This window comes from Orcinus orca, chromosome 2 (genome assembly GCF_937001465.1).
Source record: "Orcinus orca chromosome 2, mOrcOrc1.1, whole genome shotgun sequence".
NCBI lineage: Eukaryota > Metazoa > Chordata > Mammalia > Artiodactyla > Delphinidae > Orcinus > Orcinus orca.
In genome coordinates this window covers 197,666,436-197,687,227 of record NC_064560.1, presented here as the reverse complement: position 1 = coordinate 197,687,227, position 20,792 = coordinate 197,666,436, and the positions used below count along the sequence as shown (strand labels likewise).

Genomic DNA, 20,792 nt, shown 5'->3' with positions numbered 1-20,792 from the left:
TTCTTGTCATCTCTCTATAGAGACAATTTCACCAGAAGGAAGAGACTACTTATGGCCTGGGCTGGACCTCAGAGTTTCAGACATGTTTTCATCGTTCAGGACTCTTCCCGTCACGTTCATCATCATTGGTCCATCACTGAGTCTCTTTTCTTCCATCATTTCTATATTTGTATTGATTAAATCATTAATTAATTGGTAATAATAAAAATAATATATGGTTCACTAAATATTCCAAGAATAAGACTCTTCAATACCCCTAACCTCAGTTTACAGAATCATTTCCCACTAAGGGCCCATCTCTTCCAATTTTCAACCTCAATCCTATCCATTATCAATTATTCAAAAGAATATTTCTTATATTTATCATTGAACTATGAGTAAGTTTTTGATTAATGTAATACTTTTTAATAACACCATGAGTACCCTCAAATGCACCACCAGTCCAAGACAACAACCTTGCCCATTGCTCACCTTAGTTTCCTTCCTGACACAGGGGCGGTGTGACAAGTGAGCACGGCAGAAGCTGAAATAGCAGGAACATCCATCCTGAAGAATAACAAGCAGACAAGGTGATAAAAATACTGAGATATACGCTCTCCATTGATCCAAATATCACACTATTCATTTGCACAGTAATTGAGGCATTGACTAAATTATGGTAATATTTGTTTCTTTTTCCCTTAATAAATCAAATGTCAAAGTTGTAACTGACTCAGTCAGTAACCAATACCTGTCACTTTCTATATCACCCAAAGAGGTAACACCCTTATACCACATCTTTCTCAATGGTTATCAGTCTTTTCAATATTTATTAATGTATTACTATATGATAGTAACTTTTGCCTAACCACATATTTTTATAATTGAAAAAGGTTTCACTTTCATCTTTCATCATTTTTTTATTCTACACATTCGTATATTGACTATTTCATTGATTCAATTATAAAAATAGAAAAAATGCACGGTAATAATAACCGAAACAAAGATCTTTGTATATTCCTAACCACTGCCTATAAGGTCACTTCAAACAGGACAATGGACTAGATTCCATTTGCATCAGACCTCAGAGCTCCAGACACATACTCATCGTACACAACCGATATGCCACGGATAGTCATCATCAGACCAATATTGTCCATCTTTTTCAACATACATTTCTATTTCTTTATTGTGTAAATCACAAATTCACTAATAATTTTAATCAGTACAATTTTAAAAAAACAAAGAGAGCCTTGATGTATAAAGAATTATTCTTACTTTAACACATTAATACAAGAATATGATCTATTTATATTCCTGAAACCTCTCAACAGAAAAAGTTTCATCAGAGGAAACATACTACTTATGTCTGCATTGGACCTCAGAGTTCCAGACATGTTTTCATCGTTTAGGACTCTTCCCGAAACGATCATCATCATTGGTCCATGATTGAGTCTCTTTCCTTTGCTCAATTCTGTTCATTGACTAATTCAGTAATGCACTCATAATAACTAAAAAAACCCTATTATTCACAAAATCTTAGAAGAGTCATGATATCCCTATTGTGTACATAGATCATTCTCACATCAACGTATCCCTTTTTTTAAATTAGATGCTGTTTTTCACTGATGCAGTAATCAATTAATGTGTCATAAAATTCAATAGTTATCACTGAGCTACACTTGGCCTTCTGTTATTCTATATGGAACATTCAAACAATACAATGAATACACACACAAACAAAAACAAACAAACAAACAGAAATCAACAAAACTGTGACAAGAAATTTGACTAGTACTCACATTGGTCTCTGTGCTTCTAACCCAGAAATGCAATCATAAGGTGCATCACCACAGAATAATGCTTCATCAGCGTGAATGTGTCCATTTTGAACAATATGAAGTACAGTCAATGAGAAAAATAAAGGAAAGAAAATTTATTGTCATTGACTCTTGCATTCTACGTCTCGTTTACCCAGACCTTTAGGAATGTATAGCTTTTTCTAATGTAGACATTGTTTTCTCCTGAAAGAAAGAAAAACCTAATACTTGACACTGACTCAGAAAAACAAAATCGACTTCCAATACTTCAAGTCTATCTGAATCTTAGCCACAGAGGTAACATCTTTCATCCACTGATTTCATAATGGGCACCAGTGTTGGGAGTTTCTCTTACTATTTCTTTCCTCACCATTTATGTTCACAATTAGACAATAATATATCTGTTCTTCTTCATCTATTATCTATATCTTTAAAGGTACTCTCACTGATGTATTAATAATTTTAAAACTCAATCTTAGAACTTGAACTTTAAACATTCATAACGTCTGTCCATAGGATGAAATAAACAAAGAACTAGAGTATGGAATGTCTTGGGCCTCAAGGTTCCAGACCTTTTTCATTTGCCATCCATGACTCATCTGCTAATCATCACTGGTTCATTTGAGACCTAGTTTTAGTTCATTCATTTATATATTTGTATCAATTAAATTCTTATTCATTGATAATAATAAAATAAATACATGATTAACAAAAAACAAAGAACAAGACACTCGAATACCCCTGACTTGTCTCTAATTAATACCAAAATAGATTATACCTTTCATTAATAAATATCAATGTTATATATTATCAATAAATCAACATAAGGTTTCATATCATATTTATCACTGGGCCATAGTTAACCTTTTGATGATATCTATCACGTTTGAGAATACAATGAAAACACTTGAACCAATTCCCCAAACCAAGACAGGACCCCACCCAGGTCTCTGTCTCACAGCAACCTGAAAAGGAGGACCTTGATCAAAATGCAGGCTGAAATCACCTTGAGCTTCTATTCTGAAAAGTACCAGAGAAGGTGATGACCGAGATTGAGACTTTCACACCATGGATTGGCAGATTTGTTGATTGATGCTTTCATTGAATCAATTAGCATAACCAATGAAAACGCATGAAGAGAAAGACCACATTTCTTGTGTATTGGACCTCAGAGTTCCAGACACGTAATTATTCGTCATCGATGACTCATACGCTGGCATTTACCGTCATCGATACAGAAAAGATGACCTTCTCTTCATTCTATATGGTTCACTGATTCATACGTTAATTCACTAATGCCAATTTTGGCACTCTTGGGTTTGCAAAATCCAGCGAGGCCTCGATATCACTCACCTATCTCTAGAACCATTCTCACGTCATTATATCTCTCTCATATTTATTATCGGGTTTTTGCTTCACAACAGTTCCTTGTTTATCAGTGGGATAAAGATGCCCTCCTTTAATTTTCTTTCACTCATTTTGTTAGCACAGTCATTACTTTTAGAGAATCCACCCACCCCCAGACTAGGAACTAGATGATGCTCACATGGGTGTTCTGGCTCTTACAACCAAGATGCCATCCTAGGCTGGCACTCGAGGAAGAATCCTCATTTCTGGTCCAGTGTGTCCACTCTGAGGAGTATAAAACAAAGCAGAAGATAAAAATGGTGGAGACAATCCACTCATCCCTGCTTCCACATTCACATTGTTATGTAAGCTATCCCTAATGTAGCAGATATGTGAAATCTTATGAAAACGAACCATTTTGATCTTGACACTGCGCTACATGATGAAGATTGTCCATCACTTCTCTTGGCACCTCCATCCTTACCCTAAGTGGTAACAGTCAGGTACCATTCATTTTTAATTGAAATTCAGGGTGTCCGTGGTACATTAATAGTATTTCTTGGCTCAGCACGTATTTCAGTAATTGGAAATTGTTTTACTCCATTCATCTTTATTTTTAATTATATATTTATTTACAGATTCTAGCATTTTCCAATTACAATAAAAGAATGACTATCCATGAACACGAAGACCACAAATAAGCCCCTCCTTTATTCTTGACATCTGTTTATAGGATGCCTTCTCGAGTTGAGCATGGACTCAATTAATTTAATATTGTACCTCAGAGTTCCTCAGTGCTCCAGAGTTCCAGAATATACTGGTATATTCACCATATACCACTCATAATGATGACCGGAAATCATCACTGATCCAATATTGTTCCTATGTTCCTACATATATTTCTATTTTTTATTGATTAAATAAAAAATTCACCAATAATTTTGGCAGTACAACTCAAAAAAAAGAAACAAGAAAAGCCTTGATGTATATAGAATAATTTGTACTTAAATATATCTCTCTTTAATACATTGTTTTCCATATGTGCATTAATCAACATAATAGTTTGTATAACAATACTCAACAATGAGATGTAGCTGCCTTCTTTACTTATATTCCACACTTCTTAATAATACAGTAAATTACTTTAATAAAAAAACAGAGAATTTCAACTGTTACTCACATAAATCTCCATCCTCCTATTATACAGAGGCAACCAGAGCTCCTGTCCATGGAAGATGCTAAATCATCTCTACTGCCTTCATTCTGAGGAGTACAGAACACGGAAGATGATAAAAATATTGAGACCTAATAGCCACTGATCCTTGTTTTCTGCATTTTATTTACTCAGTAGTTAGGTATTATTAGTTTTTCTTTCTCTCTTATCCCGTTAAAAGAAAAAACACTCAATCTTTAGTCTGAGGCAGAACAATTAAACTGTCTTTACTGATGCATTTCTATCTAACTTTGGTCCAAGAGGTGACCTTCACCCATTTATTTAATGGGCAGCAGTGTTTTCAATGTTTGTTAACAGTATCTTTTGCCAAACAAAACACATTCACATTTGGACAATGCTTCACCTTATTTTTCCTTACGTTTATTTATATTTGCTTAAAGGTTCTAACACAGATCCGTTAATAATAACAAATCTAAGTCTGTGAAATCCATACAAAGATATGATCTATTTATATTCCTGTTATCTCTCTATAGAGACAGTTTCACCAGAAGGAAGAGACTACCAGGGTCTGGGTTGGACCTCAGAGTTTCAGACATGTTTTCATCGTTCAGGACTCTTCCCGTCACGTTCATCATCATTGGTCCATCACTGAGTCTCTTTTCTTCCATCATTTCTATATTTGTATTGATTAAATCATTAATTAATTGGTAATAATAAAAATAATATATGGTTCACTAAATATTCCAAGAATAAGACTCTTCAATACCCCTAACCTCAGTTTACAGAATCATTTCCCACTAAGGGCCCATCTCTTCCAATTTTCAACCTCAATCCTATCCATTATCAATTATTCAAAAGAATATTTCTTATATTTATCATTGAACTATGAGTAAGTTTTTGATTAACGTAATACGTTTTAATAACACCATGAGTACCCTCAAACGCACCACCAGTCCAAGACAACAACCTTGCCCATTGCTCATCTTAGTTTCCTTCCTGACACAGGGGCGGTGTGACAAGTGAGCACGGCAGAAGCTGAAATAGCAGGAACATTCATCCTGAAGAATAACAAGCAGACAAGGTGATAAAAATACTGAGATATACGCTCTCCATTGATCCAAATATCACACTATTCATTTGCACAGTAATTGAGGCATTGACTAAATTATGGTAATATTTGTCTCTTTTTCCCTTAATAAATCAAATGTCAAAGTTGTAACTGACTCAGTCAGTAACCAATACCTGTCATTTTCTATATCGCCCCTAGCCAAAGAGGTGATATACCACTTCTTTCCCAATGGTTATAAGTCTTTTCAATAAATTTTTTTAAAAAGAATTATGGGGGTGTTTTTTGGATGTGGGCCATTTTTAAAGTCTTTACTGAATTTGTTCCAATATTGCTTCTGTTTTATGTTTTGTTTTTTTGGCCACGAGGCATGTGGGATCTTAGCTCCCCGACCAGGGATCGAAACCGCACCCACTGCATTGGAAAACGAATTCTTAACCACTGGACCGCCAGGGAAGCCCCTCAAAAAATATTAATGTATTAATATATGATAGTAATTTTTGCCTAACCACATATTTTTATAATTGGAAAAGGCTTCACATTCATCATTTTTAAAATTTTACACATCTGTATATTCACTATTTCATTGATTCAGTTACAAAAATAGAAAAAAATGCCTGGTCATAATAACCAAAACAAACATCTTTGTGTATTCCTAATCACTGCCTATAAGGTCACTGCAAACAGGAAAATGGACTAGAATCCATTTGCATCGGACTTCAGAGCTCCAGACATGTATTCATCGTACACGACTCATACGCCACCGGTAGTCATCATCGATCCAATATTGTCCCTTTTTTTCTAAATATATTTCTATTTCTTTATTGTGTAAATCACAAATTCACTAATAATTTTATCAGTACAATTAGAAAAACAAGAAGAGCTTTAATATATATAGAATATTCTTACTTTAATACATCTCTCATTAACACTCTCAGTTTTCCGTATATTCATTAATCAATATAATGATTCTTATACCAATACTCAACACTGAGATGCAGCCGCCTTCTTTACTTATAGTCCACATTTCTTAATCATACATTGAATTACTTTAATAAAAAAACAAACTGAGAAAAGAACTTCGACTATTACTCACATTAATCTCCATCCTCCTACTATTCAGAGGCAAGCACAGAGCTCATGCCCATGAAAGACGCTAAATCATCTCTATTGCCTTCATTCTGAGGAGTACAGAACACAGGAGATGATAAAAATATTCAGACCTAATTGCCATTGATCCTTATTTTCCAAATTTCATTTACTCAGTATTTAGGTAGTTATTATTTTTTCTTTCAATACTTTCTATTTTGTTAAAAGAGAAAGCTCAGTCTTTAGTCTGAGGCAGAACAAGTAAACTGACTCTTACATATGCATTTCTATCCAAACTGGGTCAAATAGGTGACCCTCAGCCATTTATTTAATGGGCATCAGTGTTTTCAATGTTTGTTAACAGTAACTTTTGTCACAAAGTTCCAATTTGGACAATGTTTCACCCTACTCTTCCTTATATGTTTATTTATACTTGCTTAATGGTTCCATCACAGATCCATTAATAACAACAAATCTAAGTCTATGAAATCAATATAAGAATATGATTTCTTTATATTCCTGACATCTCTCTATAGAAATAATTTCAAACAGGGAATAGACTACTTATGATCTGGGTTGGACCTCAGTTTCAACCATGTTTTCATCATTCAGGACTCTTCCCATCACAATCATCATCACTGGCCCACGATTGAGTCTCTTTTTTTGTTCATTTCTATTTGTTTATTGACTAATTCAGTAAGTCACTCATAATAATTTAAAAACCCTATTATTCACAAATCCAAAGAAGAGTTATGATATTTCTGTCTATAAATAGATCATTCTCACAGCAATGTACCTCTTTTTAAATTATATGCTGTTACTCATCTATGCATTAATCAATTAATGTTTCATAAACTTCTGTATCACTGAGCTGCATTGTCCCTCTGTCATCCTACATGGAATTTTCAAATAGTACACTGTATACACACACAGAGGAAAAAAAAATCACTGAAACCAAGACAAGAAATTTGACTATTACTCACATTGGTCTCTGTGCTTCTAACACAGAGATGCAATCATTAAGGTGCATCACCACGGAATAACGCTTCATCAGCGCGAATGTGTCCATTTTGAACAATATGAAGCACAGTCAATGAGGAAAAAAAACAAATTTATTGCCATTGACTCTTGCATTCTACATTTCATTTACCCAGTCATTTAGGAATTTATAACTTTTTTATAACGCAGACATTGTTTTCTCTTAACAGAAAGAACAACTTCAAACTTGAGATTGACTCAGAACAATAAAATCAACTCTGAATAGTTCAAGTCTATTTGATACTTGGCCAGAGAGGTGATACCCCTGAGCCATCCATTTCATAATGGACATCAATGTTGGCAATTTTTATTAATATTTCTTGCCTCATTATATATATTCCTAATTAGACAATAATTTACTGTTCTTCTTCATCTATTATCCACATATTTTTAATGGTGCTCTCATTGCTGTATTACTAATTTTTAACCTCGGTCTAAGCACTTGAACTTCTTAACATCTGTGCATAGGATGAAATAAACAAAGAAAAAGAGTATGGACTGTGTTGGGCCTCAGCGTTCCAGACCCTTATTTTTCGTCATCCATGGTCATGTGTTAATCATCATTGATTCATTTGGGCCCATGTTTAGTTCATTTATTTATATATTTGTATCAATTAAATGATTACTTCACTTATAATAATAAAATAAATATTTGAGTAACAAAAACCAAACAACTAGCCATTGGATATCCCTGACTTGTCTCTAATACCAACATAGATTATACCATTCATTAATAAATATGAATGTTATATATTATCAATTAATCAACATAAGGTCTCATATGATATTTATCATTGGGCCATAGTTAACTTTTTGATTATATTTACTACTTTCAAAGAATACAATGAAAACACTTAAACCAACTCCCCAAACCAAGACAGGATCCCTGGCTATAGCTTACCTGGGTCTCTGTCCCATAGCAACCTGAAAAGGAGAACCTTGATCAAAATGGAGGCTGAACTCACCTTGAGCTTCTATTCTGAAAAGTACCAAACAGAGAAGGTGATGACCGAGATTGAGACTTTCACACCATGGATCGGCGGATTTGTTGACTGATGCTTTCATTAGCATAACCAATGAAAACACATGAAGAGAAGACCACATTTCTTTTGTATTGGACCTCAGCGTTCCAGATATGTATTATTCGTCATCAATGACTCACACGCTAGCATATATCATCATCAATCCAGAAAAGATGACTTTCTCTTCATTCATTCTATATCATTTATTGGTTAATTCATTAATTCACTAATTACAACTTTAAAACAATATGATTCACAAAACGCCAAGAAGTCCTTGTTATTCCTGATATGTATTTTGAGTCATTCTCAAATCAATGTATCTTTGTTATTAATTATACAACTTTTCATAAATGCTTTAATCATTGTGATTCTATTAATCACATATTTGTTACAAGGACACATTGGACTTTCTGGAATATTTTTAATTCTTTTTGTTAACACAATGAAGACCCTTAACAAAACATCCAAACCAAGGAAAGAATTTGCTTATTACTCACATAGATCTCTGGGATCCTAAAACACAGATCCTATCCTAAGGCTGTCAATCAAGGAAAGGTCCTTAAATCAGGTCCACTGTGTTGCTTCTGAGGAGAAGAGGGAAGAACAGATGATCAAAATGGTTGAGACATTCTCTCCACTGATCATTGATTGCTTTTACCTTTCATTTAATCAATCCTTAGGCAATCATTAATTTGGTGTGAATATTCATTTCTCTTAAGAAAATGAACAAGTTTGACCCTTGACCAGATTATGAACATTATGTAAGACTTTTATTCCCTTAGAAAACAGTTAACAGTCATATACCATTCACATATTTATATAATGGCCAATGCTTCACGCATTCATCTTTACTGATTTATATAATTATTTATAGATTCTCTCATTTATCCAATTATAATAATAGATGAAAATGCATACACATAAGGAACAAATCAAGATCTCGGTATATTCCTGACATCTGTCTATAGAATACCTTCAAATAATGAAAATGGACTAGATTAATTTTATTGGGCCTCAGAGTTCCAGACACACACTCATCGTATATGACTCACATGCTGCCAGTAGTCATCATTAATCCAGTACTGTATCTCTTTTTCTTCATTCCTTTCCACACTATTTATGGGTCAATTCATAATTCGGTAATTATAATTTTTAAAATGGTTATTCATCGGAACCACCGAAGAGCTTAGAAATATCTTATATTTAGAATCATTCTCGTGTCAACATCTTTCATTAATAACTCTCATTTTTCATTTTATGAATGAATCAATATAGTACTTCATATTAATCCCATTATTTCACACTGGGCTATTTGGATTTCATTGATTATATATCACAACTTGCAATAATACAGTCAATAGCCTTAAATAAAATATTGAAACTAAGGCCAAAATTTGTCTATTACTCACATGGTCTCCACAGTCCTAACACGTGAATGCAGCCAGAGCTCTCAGGACCACAGAAGAATCCTTCAACCAGCTTAAGTGCTCCCATTCTAAGGAGTACAGAGCAGAAAAGATGATAAAAAATTTCAGACCTTATCTCCATTGATCCTTGTTATCCACATTTCATTTACTCATTTAAGCATTCATGAATTTTTCATAGTGTAGTATTTTTTTCTCTTAACAAAAGAAAACCTTAAACTTGAGACTGACCCAGATCAACAATGTTGACTCTTACTTATCAGTGTCTGTATGATCCTTTCAGCAAAAGGGCAAGACACTTATTCATTTATTGCTTAAAGGGCATGAATGTTTTCTATTTTATTAATAATATTTCTTGCCTGACCACATATGATCCTGGTGGACAATGCTTCACCTTCTTCTTTTCATCTTTTTTTTACATTTTTTCAGGGCTCAATTACTGATTTATTGTTATTAATACATCTAACCCCAAAAATGGAATATGATGCTTGTATTTTCCTAACATCGACCCATGGGGTCATTTATCACAGAACATTGGCTAGATTTTGCGTTGTGTGGAATCAGGGTTACAGACACATGGTATTCACCATATATGACTCCTATGCCTCCAGTCATCATCAGTGGTCCAGGAGGGGCTCTTTTCTCCAGTATCGTCTACATCTGTTTATTGATTAATTCACTATTATTTAAATGACTCCCCTGGTAGTCCAGTGGTTAAGACTCCATGCTCCCCATACAGGGGGCCCGGGTTTGATCCCTGGTCAGGGAACTAGATACTGCATGCCACAACTAAGAGCTCACATGCTTCAACTAAAGACCCTGCATGCTGCAACTAAAGATACTGAATGCTGCAACTAAGACCCGGCATAGCCAAATAAATAAATAAATATTTTAAAATAAATAAATAAACATAAGTCACACAAATAAATCATGAGTAAGACCCTTAAATATCCCTAACATCTATCTAAACCATCATCTCCCCTGACACTCAACTCTCTCATTAACTGAGCTCAGTGTTTCATATATGGATTAATGATCATATTCCTTGACTTTGGCAAGTTTGGACTTCTACTATATTTTTTAACAGTACAGTAAGTGTCTTTTTAAAAATACGGCTCAATCCAAGACACGAACACTGACTACTACTCACATTGTTCTCCATCCTCCTAACACAGATGCAACCATAGGGCTCCTGACCATGCAAGATGCTTAGATCAGCTCAAGGGCATCCATTCTGAGGAGTACAGGGCAGAGCACATGACAAAAAATTGAGAACTAATCTCCACTGATCCTTGCTTCTGCATTTCATTTTTCAGTGGTTTAGACAATCATTAATTTGGAGTATATTTATTTCAATTTCTCTTAAGAAAATGAACTTAAAACTTGACGCTGACCAAGAAAATGAGCAGTGATTATTACTACAATTGTCCATCTTTCTCTTAGTCAAAGATTTTTCATGTACCATTTATTTCTCTTTGGACTTCACTGTTTTCAAATTTACTAATATTGTTTTTTCTATCACCACATATGTTTATAATTGGACAATATTTCACTGCCTTCATCTTTATTTATTTATATGCTTGTTTATTGCTTATTTGATTAGCCCAATTATAAAATATAAAGAAAATGCATAAACATAAAGACTAAAAACAAGTCCCTTGTATATATCAGACAAGTGTCTCTAGAATCAACTCAAATAGGACAATGGACTAGATTCCATTTGCATCGGACATCAGACTTCCAGTCATCGTACACGACTCATTCACCACCAGTAGTCATCATCGATCCAATATTGTCCCTCTTTTTCTTCACTCATTTCTACATGGTTTATTGACTAATTCAGAAAAATCAATAATAATAATTTAAAACAGTTTATTTACAAAACCCAAGAAGAGTCATTATATCCTTATTCTGTAAATAATTCATTCTCACAGCAGAGTATCTTTCTTAAAAATAATGATGCCGTTTTTCATCTAAGCAGTATTCAATATATATCACTGAGCTACAGTTGGCCTTCTTTTATTCTGTATGGAACTTTCAAATAAAACAGTGAATAATGCACAGGAAAAAAAAAATCACTGAAACTGAGACAAGAAATTTGACTATTACTCACATTGGTTCCTGTGAATCTAACACAGCGATGCAATCATAAGGTGCATGACCATGGAATCATGGTTAATCAGCTCGAACATGTCCATTTTCAGAAGTACAATGCACAGCGGATGTTTAAAAAAAAGGAAAATGTATTGCGATTGATTCTTGCTTTCTAGATTTATAGTACACAAATCATGAAGAATTTATAACTTTTTCATAATTTAGAGAATTTTTCTATGAACAAAAAGAACCTCAAACTTGAGAATGACACAGATCAATAAAACTGACACTTAATCATCACATCTGTATGATGCTTGGTCAAAGAGGTGACACCATTGATCCATTCATTTCCTAATGGGCATCAGTGCTGGCAATCTTCATTACTATTTCTTGGCTGACAATATATTTTCATAGGTACCTAATAATTTACCTTTTCTTCTTAAGCTATTATTTATATATCTTTAATGGTTCTATTATTTATCCATTAATAATACTAAATCAAAATCTATTAACCCAAACTAAGAGCATGACTTTATATATTTCAAACATGTGTCCATAGGACAAAATCAATGTAGAAAATAGAGTGTGTACACTTCTTGGTCCTCAGGCTTCCAGATACTTATGGTTCCTTGCCCATTAATGCCTCATCCTCTACCCAACTTCATCGTTGGTCCCCTTGGGTCCAATTTTAGTTCATTCATTGGTACATCTCTATCAATTAAATCATTACATTATTAATACTAATGAAAGAAAAACATGAATACCCAAAACCCAAGAACCAGACCAGCGAATATCCCTAACTTCTCTCCAAACATTATCACCATACATGAGATCTCCTTGGTTAATGAATTTCCAGGTTCTAGATTATCACTTCATCAGCATAAGCTCTCACGGTTATTTATCAACAGGCCATCATCAACCCTTTGATATATATCGATTATGTTTGAAAATACAATGAAAACACTTAAACCAATTCCCCAAACCAAGAGAGGAACACTGGCCGTTACTCACCTGGGTCTCTGTCCCATAGCAACCCGAAAAGGAGAGCCTTGATCACAACGGAGGCTGAAATCACCTTGAGCTACTATTCTGAAAAGTACCAAACAGAGAAGGTGATGACCGAGATTGAGACTTTCTCTCCTTTGATCCGCAGATTTCTTGATTGATGCTTTCATTGGCTTAATTAGCATAACCAATGAACATGCATGAAAAGAAAGACCACATTTCTTTTGTATTGGACCTCAGAGTTCGAGACACGTATTATTCATCATCGATGACTCATACGCCGGCATTTATCATCACTGATCCAGAAAAGATGAATGTCTCTTCATTCTATATTGTTAATTGATTAGTTCATTGATTCACTAATTATAATCTATAACTCTATGAGTCACAAAACCCAACAAGGCCTTGATACCACTAACATGTCTCTAGAAAGATACTCACATAATTATATCTCTTTCATATTTATGATCAGTTTTTCAAATCTGCATTAATCAATATAATGCTTCATATTAATCTCTTTATTATCAATAGGATAAAAATAGCCTTCTTTAATTATACTTCAAATATTCTATTAATTCAGTAAATATGTTAGAAAAACCACCCAACCCAAGACTACAAATTTGATTTTGCTCACACTGGTCTCTTGGCTCCTAAAACAAAGATGCCATCCTAGGCTGGTGCTCAAGGAAGAATCTTTCTTTCAGGTCCAGTGTGTCCACTCTGAGGAGTATAAAGCAAAGCAGATGATAAAAATGGTGGAGACACTCTCCACTTACCCTTACTTCAACATTCACACAGATATTTAGGCAATCATTAATTTAGTGTATGTATTAAGTCTGTTGAAAACGAACCACTTCAATCTTGCCACTGAGCCAGAATATGAAGGTTGTCTACAAATTATCCTGTCTACCTCATTCTTACCCTAAGTGGTAATGGTCATGTACCATTCATTACTAATTGAACTTCAGGGTTTCCATGATATATTAATAATATTTCTTGTCTCACCACATATTTTGGTAATTGGAAAGTGTTTTACTCCATTCATCGTTATTTTTAATTATATATTTATTTATAGATTCTCATAGTATCCAATTATAATAATAGAATGAAATGCATGAACACAAAGACAAAAAACAAGCCCCTCATTTATTCCTAACATTTGTCTATAGGACACCTTCTCAAGTTGAGAATGGACAAGCTTAATTTAATATTGGACCTCAGAGTTCCAGACATGTATTCATCATATACAACTCATATTGATGATGACCAGAAATCATCATCGATCCAGTACTGTTCTTATTTCTACATACATTTCTATTTCTTTATTGATTAAATTAAAAACTCACTAATAATTTTCGCAGTACAATTCAAAAAACCCAAGAAGACCCCTGATGTACATAGAATTATTCTCAGTGTAATACATCTCATACTAACAGTCTCAGTTTTCCATATATGCATTAATCAATATGATGGTTTGTATATCCATACTCAATACTGAGATACAGCTGCCTTCTTTATTTATATTCCACATTCCAAACAATACAGTGAATTACTTTAATAAAAAAGCAAACTGAAAAAAGAACTTCAACTATTACTCACATTAATCTTCATCCTCCTATTATACAGAAGCAACCACAGAGTTCATGTTCATGGAAGATGCTAAATGATGCATTCATTCTGGAGAGTACAGAACATGAAAGATAATAAAAATATTGAGACCTAATCACCAGTGATCCTTGTTTTCTACATTTCATTTAGTCAGTATTTAGATATTTATTAGTTTTTCTTATTCTCTCTATTTTTTGTCTTGTTAAAAGAAAAACCACAACCATTTGGCTAAAGCAGAACAATTAAACTGATGCCTACTTATGCATTTCTACCTAATCTTGGTCAAATAAGTGACCCTCACCCATTTATCTAATGGGCATCAGTGTTTTCAATGCTTATTAACCATATCTTTTGCCTCACAAAATACGTTCAATTTGGACCATGCTTCACCCTATTCTTTCCTTACATGTTAATTTATATTTGCTTAATGGTTCCATCACAGATCCATTAATACTAACAAATCTAAATCCATGAAATCAATACAAGAATATGATCTTTAAATATTCCTGACCTCTTTCTACAAAAGCAATTTCAAAGAGGGAGAGACTACTTATGTTCTGGGTTGGACCTCAGAGTTTCAGACATGTTTTCATCGTTCAGGACTCTTCCCGAAACGATCATCATCATTGGTCCACGACTGAGTCTCTTCTCTTCATTCATTTGTATATTTGCATTGATTAAATCATTAATTACTTGATAATAACCCCAAGAATAAGACCCTTCAATATCCCTAATTCTCAGTTTAAGAATCATTTCCCATTAAGCGTCCACCTCTTGCATTATTCAACCTCAATCCTGCCCACTATCAATTATTCAAAATAATATTTCTTCTCAGATTTATCATTGAACTATGAGTAATTTTTGATTAATTTAATACTTTTTAATAACACCATGAGTACCCTCAAACACATCACCTAATCCAAGAATACCAACCTTGCCTGTTATTTACCTTAGTTACTTTCTGACACAGAAGCAGCAGGACAACTGAGCACAGCAGAAGCTGAAGTAGGGGGAACATCTGTCCTGAAGAGTAACAAGCAGACAAGGTGATAAAAATATTCAGATTTATCCATCTATTTATTTATTCTCCATTTATCCAATATTCCGCTATTCATTTGCACAGTAATTTAGTCATTTACTAAATTATGGTAATTATTTATTCGTTTTTTCCTTAATGAATCAAATGTCAAAGTGCTTACTGACTCAGTCAGTAACTAATACCTATCATTTTCTGTATCACTCTTAACCAAAGAGATAACATCTTTATATAACTTTTTACCTAAAAACGTCGTTTCAATATATATTAATGTATTTGTATATAATAGTAATTTTTGACTAACCACATATTTTTATTATTGAAAAGCCTTCATATTCATTATTTAATTTACAAATTTGTATATTGACTACTTCATTGATCCAATCATAAAAATTTTTTAAATGCATGGTCATAATAACCAAAACAAATATCTTTGTATATTCCTAACCTCTGCCTATAGGATCACTTCAAACAAGATAATGGAATAGATTCCATTTGCATTGGACCTCAGAGTTCCAGACACGTATTCATCGTACATGACTCTTATGCCACGGGTAGTCATCATTGATCCAATATTGACCCTCTTTTCTACATACATTTTTATTTCTTTATTGTATAAATCACAAATTCACTGATAATTTTAGCATTAAAAAAAAACAAGAGCACTGATGTATATGGAATTATTCTTAGTTTAATATATGTCTCATATTAATGCTCAGTTTTCCATATATGCATTAATCAATATAATGGTTTGTAATAACATACTCAACACTGAAATGCAGCTACCTTCTTTACTCATATTCCACATTTCTTAACGATACAGTGAATTTCTTTAATAAAAAAAAAAACTGAAAAAAGAACTTCAACTATTACTCACATTAATCTCCATCCTCGTATTATACAGAGGCAACCACAGATCTGGTGACCATGGATGATTCTAAACTATCTCTAGTGCATTCATTCTGAGTACAAAACACAGAAGATGATGAGAATACTGAGACCAGAAGCCACAGATCCTTGTTTCTGGAATTTCATATACTCAGTATTTAATTATTTATTAGTTATTGTTTTTCTATTTATTTTTTACCTTATTAAAAGAAAAACCTAAATCTTTAGTCTGAAAAAGAATAATTTAATGACTCTTACATAGGCATGTCTATAGAACTCTGGTCAAGGAGGTGACCCTCACCCATTTATTTAATGGGATTCAGAATTTTCAGTTTTTATTCACAATATCTTTTGCTTCAACAAAGGTGTTCATATGAGAAAAATACTTCACCCTATTTTTCCTTATACATTTATATTTGCTTAATGAGTCCATCACAGATCAATTACAAATAACAACTATAACTCTATGAAGTCAACAAGAATATGATCTTTTGGTATTCCTGACATCTCCCTATACAATTTTAATGAAGGAAATAGACTACTTATGCTCTGTGTTGGACCTCAGAGTTTCAGACATGTTTTCATCACTAAGGACTATTCCTGGAACGATCATCATACTTCGTCCATGAATATGTCTCTGTTCTTTGTTCATTTCTATTTGTTTATTAACTGATCAAGTAATCCATTCACAAACATTTTTAAATTCTATTATCTGCAAAACCCAAAAAGAGCATGATATCCCTACTGTGTAATAGTTCAATTTCATATCAATGAAACTCTTTTTTGAATTAGATGCTGTTTTCATTTATTTATTAATCATTTAATGTTTCATCAAATTCTCTATTTCTTATTGAGCTTGGCCATCTACTATTCTGTATGGAAATTTTGAACTTTACCCTTAATACACACAGACACACACACAGACACACACACACACACACACACACACACACACAAACACAGAAACCAACAAAACCATGAGAAAAAATATGATTAAATATTTCTTAATAGATCTTTATTGGAGTATAATTGCTTCACAATACTGTGTTAGTTTCTGTTGCACAACAAAGCAAATCAGCCATATGCATACACATGTCCCCATATCCCCTCCCTCTTGAGCCTCCCTCTATCCTCCCTACCCCACCCCTCTAGGTCATTGCAAAGCACCGACCTGATCTCCCTGTGCTATGCTGTTGTTTCCCACCAGCCAAATATTTTACATTCGGTAGTGTATATATATCAACGCTACTCTCACTTCGCCCCACCTGCGCCCTCCCACCCCATGTCCAAAAGTCTATTTTCTATGTCTACCTCTTTATTCCTGCTCTGCATCTAGGTTCATCATTACCTTTTTTCTTTTAGGTTCCATATATATGCGTTAGCATACGGTGTTTGTTTTTCTTTCTGACTTACTTCACTCTGTATGACAGACTCTAGGTCCATCCACCTCACTACAAAACTCAATTTTGTTTCTTTTTATGGCTGAGAAATATTCCATTGTTTACATGTGCCACGTCTTCTTTATCCATTCATCTGTCGATGGGCATTTAGGTTGGTTCCATATCCTGGCTATTGTAAATAGTGCTGCAATGAACATTGTGGTGTATGTCTCATTTTGAATTATGATTTTCTCAGGGTATTTGCCCAGTAGTGGGATTGCTGGGTTGTATGATAGTTCTATTTTTAGTTTTTTAAGGAAACGCCATACTGTTTTCCATAGTGGTTGTATCAATTTACATTCCCACCAACAGTGCAGGAGGGTTCCCTTTACACCACACCCTTACCAGCATTTACTGTTTCTAGATTTTTTGATAATGGCCATTCTGACCAGCATGAGGTGATACCTCATTGTAGTTTTGATTTGCATCTCTCTAATAATTAGTGATGTTGAGGATCTTTTAATGTGCCTGTTGGCCATCTGTATGTCTTCCTTGGTGAAATATCTATTTAAGTCTTTGGCCCATTTTTTAACTGGATTGTTTTGTTTTTTTTGATATTGAGTTCCATGACCTGTTGTATATTTTGGAGATTAATCCTTTGTCTGTTGTTTCATTTGCAAATATTTTCTCCCATTCTGAGGGTTGTCTTTTTGTCTTGTTTATGGTTTCCTTTTCTGTGCAAAAGCTTTTAAGTTTCATTAAGTCCCATTGTTTAGTTTTGTTTTTATTTCTGTTACTCTAAGAGGTGGGTGAAAAAGATCTTGCTGTGGTTTATGTCAAAGAGTGTTTTTCCTATGTTTTCCTCTAAGAGTTTTATAGTGTCTGGTCTTATGTTTAAGTCTTTAATCCATTTGGAGTTAAGTTTTGTGTATGGTGTTAGGTAGTGTTCTAATTTCACTCTTTTACATGTAGCTGTCCAGTTTTCCAGCACCACTTACTGAAGAGGCTGTCTTTTCTCCATTGTATGTTCTTGCCTCCATTGTCGTAAATTAGGTGCCCATATGTGTGTGGGTTTATCTCTGGGCATTCTATCCTATACCATTGATCTATATTTCTGTTTTTCTGCCAGTACCATACTGTCCTGATTACTGTAGCTTTGTGGTATAGTTTGAAGTCAGGGAGCCTCATTCCTCCAACTCCGTTTTTCTTTCTCAAGATTGCTTTGGTTATTCAGGGTCCTTTGTGTTTCCATACAAATTGTAAAATTTTTTGTTCTAATTCTGTGAAGAATGTCATTGGTAGTTTGATAGGGATTGCATTGAATCTGTAGACTGCTTTGGGTAGTATAGTCATTTTCACAATATTGATTCTTCCAACCAATTGATGGGAAGATCAACTGATCACCTCCTTAGGAAGATTTATTCCTAGATATATTATTCTTTTTCTTGCAATGGTAAATGGGAGTGTTTTCTTAATTTCTCTTTCTGATTTTTTGTTGGTGGTGTATAGGAATGCCAGAGATTTCTGTGCATTAATTTTGTATCCTGCAACCTTACCAAATTCATTGATTAGTTCTAGTAGTTTTCTGGTGGCATCTTTAGGATTTTCTGTGTATAGTATCATGTCATCAGCAAACACTTACAGTTTTCCTTCTTCTTTTCCAATTTGTATTACTTTTATTTCTTTTTCTTCTCTGACTGCTGTGATTAGGACTTCCAAAACTATGTTGAATAAGAGAGGTGAGAGTGGACATCCTTGTCTTGTTCCTGATCTTAGTGGAAATGCTTTCAGTTTTTCACCATTGAGTATGATGCTTGCTGTGGTTTTGTCATATATGGCCTTTATTATGTTGAGGCAGGTTCCCTCTATGCCCATTTTCTGGAGAGTTTTTACCATAAATGGGTGTTGACTTTTGTCAAAAGCTTTTCTGCATCTATTGATATGATCATATGGGTTTTATTCCTTATTTTGTTAATGTGGTGTATCACATTGATTGATTTGCATATATTGAAGCATCCTTGCATCCCTGGAATAAACCCCACTTGATCATGGTGTATGATCCTTTTAATATGTTGTTGGATTCTGTTTGATAGTATTTTGTTGAGGATTTTTGCATCTATGTTCATCAGTGATATTGGTCTATAATTTTCTTTTTTTGTGATATCTTTTTCTGGTTTTGGTATCAGGGTGATGGTGGCTTCATAGATTGAATTTGGGAGTGTTTGTGCCTCTGAAATTTTCTGGAAGAGTTTGAGAAGGATGGGTGTTAGCTCTTCTCTAAATGTTTGATAGAATTAGCCTGTGAAGCCATCTGGTCATGGGCTTTTGTTTGTTGGAAGATTTTTAATTACAGTTTCAATTTCACTACTTGTGATAGGTCTGTTTATAGTTTCTAATTCTTTCTGGCTCAGTCTTGGAAAATTGTACTTTTCCAAGAATTTCCATTTCTTCATGGTTGTCCATTTTATTGGCATATAGTTGTTTGTAGTAGTCTGTTATAATCCTTTGTATTTCTGCACTGTCTGTTGTGATTTCTCCTTTTTCATTTCTAATTTTATTGATTTGTGTCTTCTCCCTCTTTTTCTTGATGAGTCTGGCTAAGGGTTTATCAATTTTGTTTATCTTCTTAAAGAACCAGCTTTTAGTTTTATTGATCGTTGCTATTGTTTTCTTCGTTTCTATTCCATTTATTCCTGCTCTGATCTTTATGATTTCTTTCCTTCTACTGACTTTGGATTTTCTTTGTTCTTCTTTCTCTAGTTGTTTTAAATGTTTATTTGAAATGTTTCTTGAGGTGAGAGTGTATTGCTCTAAACTTCCCTC

At 33.8% G+C, this 20,792-nt stretch overlaps 1 long non-coding RNA gene, 14 other non-coding genes and 2 pseudogenes across 15 annotated transcripts; all 17 read right to left on the bottom strand.

Moving 5' to 3' along the window:
• Nucleotides 1-61: 61 nt before the first annotated feature.
• Nucleotides 62-133, bottom strand: LOC117200192 (small nucleolar RNA SNORD113/SNORD114 family). The gene has a single exon (XR_004481671.1). It is a non-coding gene; the product is annotated as a small nucleolar RNA SNORD113/SNORD114 family (small nucleolar RNA).
• Nucleotides 134-1,056: 923 nt separating this feature from the next.
• LOC117200208 (small nucleolar RNA SNORD113/SNORD114 family) lies at nt 1,057-1,128 on the bottom strand. Its single transcript, XR_004481691.1, has one exon. It is a non-coding gene; the product is annotated as a small nucleolar RNA SNORD113/SNORD114 family (small nucleolar RNA).
• A 225-nt stretch (nt 1,129-1,353) lies between these two features.
• LOC117200184 (small nucleolar RNA SNORD113/SNORD114 family) lies at nt 1,354-1,425 on the bottom strand. Its single transcript, XR_004481663.1, has one exon. It is a non-coding gene; the product is annotated as a small nucleolar RNA SNORD113/SNORD114 family (small nucleolar RNA).
• Nucleotides 1,426-2,960: 1,535 nt separating this feature from the next.
• Nucleotides 2,961-3,036, bottom strand: LOC117200182 (small nucleolar RNA SNORD113/SNORD114 family). The gene has a single exon (XR_004481661.1). It is a non-coding gene; the product is annotated as a small nucleolar RNA SNORD113/SNORD114 family (small nucleolar RNA).
• A 1,857-nt stretch (nt 3,037-4,893) lies between these two features.
• On the bottom strand, nt 4,894-4,965 carry LOC117200186 (small nucleolar RNA SNORD113/SNORD114 family). The gene has a single exon (XR_004481664.1). It is a non-coding gene; the product is annotated as a small nucleolar RNA SNORD113/SNORD114 family (small nucleolar RNA).
• A 1,133-nt stretch (nt 4,966-6,098) lies between these two features.
• Nucleotides 6,099-6,170, bottom strand: LOC117200330 (small nucleolar RNA SNORD113/SNORD114 family). The gene has a single exon (XR_004481815.1). It is a non-coding gene; the product is annotated as a small nucleolar RNA SNORD113/SNORD114 family (small nucleolar RNA).
• An 881-nt stretch (nt 6,171-7,051) lies between these two features.
• On the bottom strand, nt 7,052-7,121 carry LOC117200263 (uncharacterized; annotated as a pseudogene).
• Nucleotides 7,122-8,627: 1,506 nt separating this feature from the next.
• Nucleotides 8,628-8,702, bottom strand: LOC117200344 (small nucleolar RNA SNORD113/SNORD114 family). The gene has a single exon (XR_004481837.1). It is a non-coding gene; the product is annotated as a small nucleolar RNA SNORD113/SNORD114 family (small nucleolar RNA).
• Nucleotides 8,703-8,894: 192 nt separating this feature from the next.
• Nucleotides 8,895-13,114, bottom strand: LOC125963444 (uncharacterized). Its single transcript, XR_007475439.1, has 4 exons — nt 12,073-13,114; nt 11,110-11,193; nt 9,945-10,030; nt 8,895-9,119 (listed from the first exon to the last, which is right to left on the bottom strand). It is a non-coding gene; the product is annotated as an uncharacterized LOC125963444 (long non-coding RNA).
• Nucleotides 9,543-9,614, bottom strand: LOC117200340 (small nucleolar RNA SNORD113/SNORD114 family). Its single transcript, XR_004481829.1, has one exon. It is a non-coding gene; the product is annotated as a small nucleolar RNA SNORD113/SNORD114 family (small nucleolar RNA).
• On the bottom strand, nt 10,514-10,587 carry LOC117200170 (small nucleolar RNA SNORD113/SNORD114 family). Its single transcript, XR_004481646.1, has one exon. It is a non-coding gene; the product is annotated as a small nucleolar RNA SNORD113/SNORD114 family (small nucleolar RNA).
• On the bottom strand, nt 11,685-11,748 carry LOC117200177 (uncharacterized; annotated as a pseudogene).
• Nucleotides 13,115-13,287: 173 nt separating the features above from the next.
• On the bottom strand, nt 13,288-13,362 carry LOC117200321 (small nucleolar RNA SNORD113/SNORD114 family). The gene has a single exon (XR_004481805.1). It is a non-coding gene; the product is annotated as a small nucleolar RNA SNORD113/SNORD114 family (small nucleolar RNA).
• Nucleotides 13,363-14,268: 906 nt separating this feature from the next.
• Nucleotides 14,269-14,345, bottom strand: LOC117200357 (small nucleolar RNA SNORD113/SNORD114 family). Its single transcript, XR_004481865.1, has one exon. It is a non-coding gene; the product is annotated as a small nucleolar RNA SNORD113/SNORD114 family (small nucleolar RNA).
• Nucleotides 14,346-15,228: 883 nt separating this feature from the next.
• On the bottom strand, nt 15,229-15,300 carry LOC117200190 (small nucleolar RNA SNORD113/SNORD114 family). The gene has a single exon (XR_004481669.1). It is a non-coding gene; the product is annotated as a small nucleolar RNA SNORD113/SNORD114 family (small nucleolar RNA).
• A 902-nt stretch (nt 15,301-16,202) lies between these two features.
• LOC117200319 (small nucleolar RNA SNORD113/SNORD114 family) lies at nt 16,203-16,274 on the bottom strand. Its single transcript, XR_004481801.1, has one exon. It is a non-coding gene; the product is annotated as a small nucleolar RNA SNORD113/SNORD114 family (small nucleolar RNA).
• Nucleotides 16,275-17,144: 870 nt separating this feature from the next.
• On the bottom strand, nt 17,145-17,216 carry LOC117200267 (small nucleolar RNA SNORD113/SNORD114 family). Its single transcript, XR_004481741.1, has one exon. It is a non-coding gene; the product is annotated as a small nucleolar RNA SNORD113/SNORD114 family (small nucleolar RNA).
• Between the last annotated feature and the right edge of the window lie 3,576 nt (nt 17,217-20,792).